We start from the raw sequence: 7,276 nt of genomic DNA, 5'->3' as shown, positions 1-7,276 counted from the left end.
CATATTTACCTACCCTTGTCTTTTTCCCCCCTGGAGGACACAAACCAGAACAGAAGAACGGCTGCCCTACTCGGTCTTCCAATATTTATTGCAGAGGATTCCTCCAACGTTATCAGGATGTGTGATGTAAGCAGGGGTTAAATTGGGATTTGATATGTGGGGGGGCTCTGTGTGGAAGGGGGGGGGGGGGGGGGGTCGAAGATCTCATGATTTTACCGGCTATACTGTATATGAGGCCCTAAAGCAACTGCTCCATTATCTGTATAAAATGCAAACATTGATGCCACTAAATGACAATACAAATAGAAATTACTTAATTTGAATTAATTTACATCTTAAATTATTAATGTACACACAAAAATGTTTACAAATATCCAACCTTCAAATTGCTATTTTAAATCATAATTGCTCTGCACACTTGCTAGAGAACATTTTTGATGAAATCTCAGTTAGAGGCAGTGTTGGGCAAGTTACTTTTAAAAAGTAACTCATAATAGTTATAGTTACTGCTCTCAAAAAAGTAACTAGTTACTTTATTAGTTACTAAATTAGCTAGTAGCAAGTTACTTTACTTTACTTTAAAAATAATAACAATAAAAATACAAGTTTTTGTGTTGTTCTGTGGCACAGTAAGACTAAGCCCCATGTACATTAGTTAGGTGCTTCAGGAGATTGGCATTGCTGTTATTCGATGTGGACAATGCTTTCTGTCCTGCACACAGTTTACATTTGACCGTAATATTTTTTGCGTCCTTTATCCCCACAAATTGAAAATAGTGGTTATATCTCCAAGTTGTAAATGCGCTGCTGCTCTCGCTGATACTTGCATCTGCCATTGTGTGTGTGTGTGCTGGTGGTGGGCGTTGCCGTGTATGTGTGTGTGTGTTAGCAAGTGTTTGTGTGTCTGTGTATTTTCCGCCCAACTCTGTCTCTGATTGGCTTACCCTGAAATGTTACCCCGCGTTAACCAATCATCACTCCTCTCTGGTCACTTTCACTTTTCCATGGTACTGTGAGAGGACATCACTGTATTCGCCTGCAGTGTTGGGACTAACGCGTTACAAACTAACGCGTTACTCCCTGCTGAAAAAACCAGCATAGACCAGCTTAAGATGGTTGCTGGTTTTAGCTGGTTTTAGCTGGTTTTAGCTGGTTTTAGCTGGTTTTAGGCTGGTTTTAGGCTGGTTTTAGGCTGGTTTAGTTGGTTTACCAGGCTGCACAAGCTGGCCAGGCTGTTCTGGCTGGTTCAAGACCAGCCTGGTCAGCTAAACCAGCATAGACCAGCATGGATGTCATGCTGGTCTATGCTGGTCTATGCTGGTTTTAGCTGGTAGTTAAACTGGATGCTGGTGAAGCTGGTATTTATGCTGGTCTAACAGCAGTCTTGCTGGCTAAACTGAAACAGACACAGACAGACAGAGAGGGCGGGACACGGCCGGACGGCGAGACGGCAGTGGTTGAAACAAAGCGGTATGTTTTGACTGGCACTAACGGCTCAACGGTTGAGGAGTGAAGATCAGTTGAGCGTTTCTGTGACTCCGCCCAGCGGCTGCTCTTCTGAGAGGCACCGCTCTGACAGCTCTGTCTACTGGGAAACGCGCTAAAAGTCCTTCTGGAGGTAAGCAACATTACACAATTTCACCAAGTCTGAGAGTAAAAGCTTTCTCGAATGTTCGTTTTGCTTTCTTACAACGTTACGTTAATGTTAACTTAACCTTACGTTTGCTAGGAGGCTAGCTGTCTTAGCTAACAACAGTTAGCAGCTAACGTTTTCTGCAGTTTGTGTTTCCCCTGAAAAACGTGATGTAGTTATTTAAGGTTAACTTAACTTAACGTTATCTTACAAGTTGAGAGAGTTACGTTTTGTTTAAAATCGTCAATGTAATGCCATTAGAGGTTTTGTGTTGAACATGAAGTTAGCTAACTTTAGCTCTCTACCCAAGGTTAGCATGTTAAGCTGTACTTTGTGTGGCAGCTCGCTTAATACAAAGAGGGTTTTTGTGCTTCATTGTAAACCTTTCTTACAAATGTGTGTTAATCTACCTGAAATTGTAGGGACAGTTTTTTTCTACTCAATGATACAGACCATTGTTGAGGAGATGCAAAACATACTGTAAATGAGTTGGGTCTGACATATACTTTGAGTAATGATACTTTGCTGCTAAAAAATGAAACATTATCAGAAGAGGATATCACCAAAGTGTGTGAGTCTGTCAGGGGATTTGATCTGTTCTCTGCATGTCGTACAGGGCCTATGTACACACTGCTCTGGTATTAATTAAAAATATAATTGTAAAATGTAAGTCTCCCACTCTTGTCATCGTTCAGGCTTTGCATTTGAACTCCTATGACTGGCTGCGGACTTGAAGGGAATGACTTCCTGGACTTCCTGACATCCAGGAAAATTGTGAGATTCTAATCCATTTCAATGTCAAAAGCAAGTTATTGTTTTTAACTTTTTTAATATGATTTTTTGGGGAATTTCAGTTTTATTGGACAGTAGAGATCTAATGGAAAGTGGAGAGGGAGGAGATGATATGCAGCAAAAGGCCGAGCCGGATGGTTGCTGTTCCATGTGGAACATGTTCTATCAGGTAAAGCACTTTGGTACCCAGTTATTTATGGTATTGAGTTTGAATTTAGCCTTTGGAAGGTATTTTCCAACAGTGCATTGTAAAGACTGAAAAAACAGGCTCAGGTCTTTTACTTAAAGGTAGGGTAGGTAATTTTGGAGAAACCAGCTCGAGTGCGCTAGAATTTGAAAATCCACAACCGGAAAAAATCTGCCACTTCCTTACAGAGCCCCTCCTCCAACACACACGAACGCGCACATGACCAATGAGGGCACGAGATAAGTTTGTGCCCCGATGGAAGGCTGACAGGCAGGTAGGCCATCCAGTTATTTTAGCCGGGCCGGCTAAAATGATTGGTCGTGCTTTTTACAGTACTACGGCTTCCACAGATGACATTCTTTTATGGATTTTTTGTCAAAGCACTTCAGATATTCATTGCTATCGGGATGTTAAGAGCATTCCATGGAATATAACAAAAAGTGTATCTCGAGCCGGTTTCTCAAACTTACCTACCCCACCTTTAAAAGGATGTTTGTACTCCTGTCTTCTTTTATTTCCTTATCTTTCTTTCAGGTGTAACATCTACCAATGGTTGTACATAGACCTCCTCCACCTCTTTGCTGTCCTACTAGTCAACCCTCCTGATCAGAGCCTTTCCTAAATAGTGGTAAGTTGTTTTACAGTTCAGTGTATGTTAATTTAGCAACTTAATGCTTTACTGCTGTTCAATAAACCCTATATATATACATCCATCAGCAATCAATAAAACAAATCATCCAACACAAAATAGAAGAAATCTATTTCTTTTTATACAACAGCATCTATTGGGACAGCTCATTGATGTCATCAAGAGCCATTGAGTCTACCTTTTGTAGTCGGCCTATCAGAATGTTTATACTTTCTTTGTCTCTTAACATTCCTATAATCATTTGTTTTTTTATTGTTGGTATTGTTTTGTTCTTTATTTTTGTTGGGAGAATCACTTTGCAATTGTGTAAGTGCTATAAATAGTTATACTAATATTATTGTTGTTACCATCATTACTATTATTAAAAATGTTTTCTTTGTTTTCTTTATTCATCGCTGCAGAAAGGATCATTAAACAATTTCCCAATTTGGGATCAATAAAGTACGATCTATCTATCTATGCCAGCCCACATCAAACACCTGATCAAGAACTTGTGAATCTTCAGGCAGAAAAGATGAAAACACCTGTTCAAAGTTCCAGTTCCCTGTACATGGAACCATGCCTGTCCTCTGTTCCACATGTCTTCAGTCAGTTCTGGACCCCATGACTCGGACACTAGTTCTACCAAGGCTCATTAGAGGTAAGCAGTGGTAGGAGAGTGGAGTTATGTTTGTATTTAGGCTGCAAGTCGACAAGAATAGATTGTTCAGACAAGAGGCACCATGTGTTACGCAGGTGTGGCGCTGATATAGTCTATATAATATGCGGTTGAACTTTAAAATTAAATTATTTCCGGTGCAGAGACAAACACTCGAGGTGGATGTATAAAGTACATACTGGTGTTAATAAAATATAGCGTATATCCCTCAATTTATCGACAATATATTATGGCATCCCGTTTGATTTTACGTCATCTGAACAGGACATCGCACGCTCACTGCTTGATAGCGTGCGAAGGTCCGTTTACGCCGGTTGTTAAACAACATCGTTATGGGGAAATGCAAGTTTGCGACCAAATGGTTGGAAGATAAGGAGGGAGGACAATCAATATATATATATAGGTAAAGTGTGTCGCCAATGTAACCGGTTAAAACTCAAAGTGGCGATGAGGTCTTAAAATGTATGGAAAGGGTCTTAAAAAAGGTCTTAAAAGGTATTACATTTGACTTCAGGATTCCTGCATATACCCTGTGTAGATCCTACACATCCACTGGAGGTAGATTCTGAAAGTAAAATATACACTTCTCACTAGAAATGTAATCATAAAGCATTATTATGGCCAAACTATCCTACAATTTAGGATTTTCCACTGAAGAAAGTGTTGGATTCAAGATTCAAAGGTTTTATTCTCATATGCTCAGCAGCTGCAGTGTAGAAATGTCAATGCAATTCTTCTGACCTGAGCTCCTCCAACAATGCAACATATACAATAAAATACAAAATAAAAAGTAGTGCAAAAAGTTTATATACATTTAATATAATAGAATATGATATTTACAAGAACAGAATATGAAATTAAATAATGTAAATTAAGAAAAAAATGTAATATGGTGTATTGCGTGGATAATAGACCCAATCACAGTGAATGTTCAAAACTAAATTTGATACATTTTTCTTTTTCATCTCACAGTGCACATATTTAAAGTGGACCTATCATGCTATATTTAAATTATATATTGTAGGGCCATACCTATATAAGGTATATTTATACGTTTCTGTTTTCAAAATACCAAACAGATCATGCATTTTAGCCATGCCTCATTTCGCTCTCTGTGCTGTTTGCTGTCTACGGGTCTGATTCTGCTGACCACGCCCCCCTGCAGGAGAGGGGAGACGTGCTCTGATCAGCTGCTGGGCTGTCCTCCGTGCTTTATTATATAGAGTCGTTATTCATTTGTTTTAAAGCTCAATAAATAACAAAGAAGACCTTTGACCGGCACTTTTCTAATTTTGTCCGGAAGATTTAAACTTTAACGGACATCTTGACCGGCGAAACAAACTGAAATTGAAACACTGCCGCACGGCCCCCTTGTTCCTTGGAAGAGGCGGAGAGGTGGGTGTTTGTCATCTGCCGGTGGACTAACCGGAGAGAATTACAGTGCTTGCCTCGACGGGGAGGGATTGCATTGAATTAAAGCAGCGGGAGCAAACGCTTGCCTCGGGGAGGGAGAAAAAAAGCCACAGCGGAGAATAAACAGAAGGGTAACCATGGTAACTATGGGGGGGAAGTCTACTTCACTGCTTTTGTGGCAGACTACAGCGTCACTTACAGGCCTGGCATATGTACTACAGCGTCTCCAGCGCTTTCGAGCGGCAATGGCCGGCCGTGGCCCAACCCCACATTCCCCTGATAGGTGGAGAGTTGGCTCAATAGCCGTAGCGCCACCGTCCTGACGTCAGGACAGTGTTCAAATCTGGATCAGTTTTATCAGATCCGTTGCAGCCCCTTTTTTAGAGATTTGGGTATGGAAGAAAATAGAGAGGGTTGTGTTTTCTGACACTTGGTGAGTTCCCTGGAACACCGGGGACACATATTCATGTATAAAAGACGTACAAAAGTGCATTTTGCATGATAGGTCCCCTTTAAGTAATCATAACACAAAGCTAAAAGTGAATCTGTTTTTCCTTTCTCTTTTCAAGAGTGCTTCAGAGGATGGCTGAATTCACAAAACGTGGAGAAGACCGAGAGGGAAAAGTTGGCCGGTTACTACATTTCACAAAAAATACAGGACCTTGTGAAAAGCGGAAAGAAACAGTTGAAGGAAACTGCTTAAAAATATGAAGTAATGGGTGTTTTGAAAATGTTTTCAAATTTGTGTTAATGTTCATTGTGTGTTATAAATTATTTTCCTGCTTCTAATCATTTGATGTATGAGTATTTATTTACAGACAATACATTCTATACATTCTGGTACCTTTCTGGTAAGGTAGGTGCTCTGATCTGAAATGATAGATTGAGCTACTGCAATTGGGTGAGAGTGTTTCATCATCATATATGACCAGCTTAACCATCAAGTAATCCCAGCTAAAGTTCTACTCAAGATCATACAAGTCTGACCAGCTAATGGTGACCAGCTAGAACACTGTGACCACCAGCTAAACCAGCTATCCTGACCAGTTAATGGTGACCAGCTACTAGACCACTGTGACCACCAGCTTTTACCAGCTATCCTGACCAGTTAATGGTGACCAGCTACTAGACCACTGTGACCACCAGCTTTTACCAGCTAAACCAGCTATCCCGACCAGCTAATGGTGACCAGCTAGACCACTGTGACCACCAGCTTTTACCAGCTAAACCAGCTATCCCGACCAGCTAATGGTGACCAGCTAGACCACTGTGACCAAACCAGCTATCCTGACCAGCTAGACCACTGTGACCACCAGCTTTTACCAGCTAAACCAGCTATCCCGACCAGCTAATGGTGACCAGCTAGACCACTGTGACCAAACCAGCTATCCTGACCAGCTAGACCACTGTGACCACCAGCTTTTACCAGCTAAACCAGCTATCCCGACCAGCTAATGGTGACCAGCTAGACCAGGGGTTCCCAACCTTTATTGTGCCAAGGACCGGTAGATACATTAAAAAAAAATCGCGGACCGGTTGTCAATTTTAACTGATTTTAATATTTACTCACCACCAGCAGGTAGCAACAGAGGCTAATTGTATGTAACAGCCTGAACAAATACTAGAACAATATGCATCCAAAACATATTAACAAAGTTTAAAAAAGAACCGGTGTTGTTTTTTGGTTTTTCGGAAAACCAAAAAAACACGTTATTCAGTTTTTAAACCAAAACGGGAAAACAGATAAATCAACGTTTTGGTTTTGTTTGTATGATTTACGGATAATCCAGTGAATGCTGGGGAAAACGAGGAGAAGGCGCATTATGAAGGAGATGTCCGGTCGACAGGGTGTGTGTGTGTGTGTGTGTGTGTGTGTGTGTGTGTGTGTGTGTGTGTGTGTGTGTGTGTGTGTGTGTGTGGTGTGTGTGTGTGTGTGTGTGTGTG

The 7,276-nt window shown here is 40.9% G+C and overlaps 1 long non-coding RNA gene across 1 annotated transcript; it reads left to right on the top strand.

Annotated features, from left to right (window-relative positions):
* The first annotated feature begins 1,502 nt into the window (after positions 1–1,502).
* LOC117475416 lies at positions 1,503–3,187 on the top strand. Its single transcript, XR_004555164.1, has 4 exons — positions 1,503–1,618; positions 2,329–2,407; positions 2,488–2,594; positions 3,147–3,187. It is a non-coding gene; the product is annotated as an uncharacterized LOC117475416 (long non-coding RNA).
* The last annotated feature ends 4,089 nt before the right edge of the window (positions 3,188–7,276 follow it).

The sequence above is a fragment of the Trematomus bernacchii genome, unplaced genomic scaffold, assembly GCF_902827165.1.
Source record: "Trematomus bernacchii unplaced genomic scaffold, fTreBer1.1, whole genome shotgun sequence".
NCBI lineage: Eukaryota > Metazoa > Chordata > Actinopteri > Perciformes > Nototheniidae > Trematomus > Trematomus bernacchii.
The sequence above is the reverse complement of the archived record's forward strand: the minus strand, read 5'-3'. Positions and strand labels throughout refer to the sequence as shown.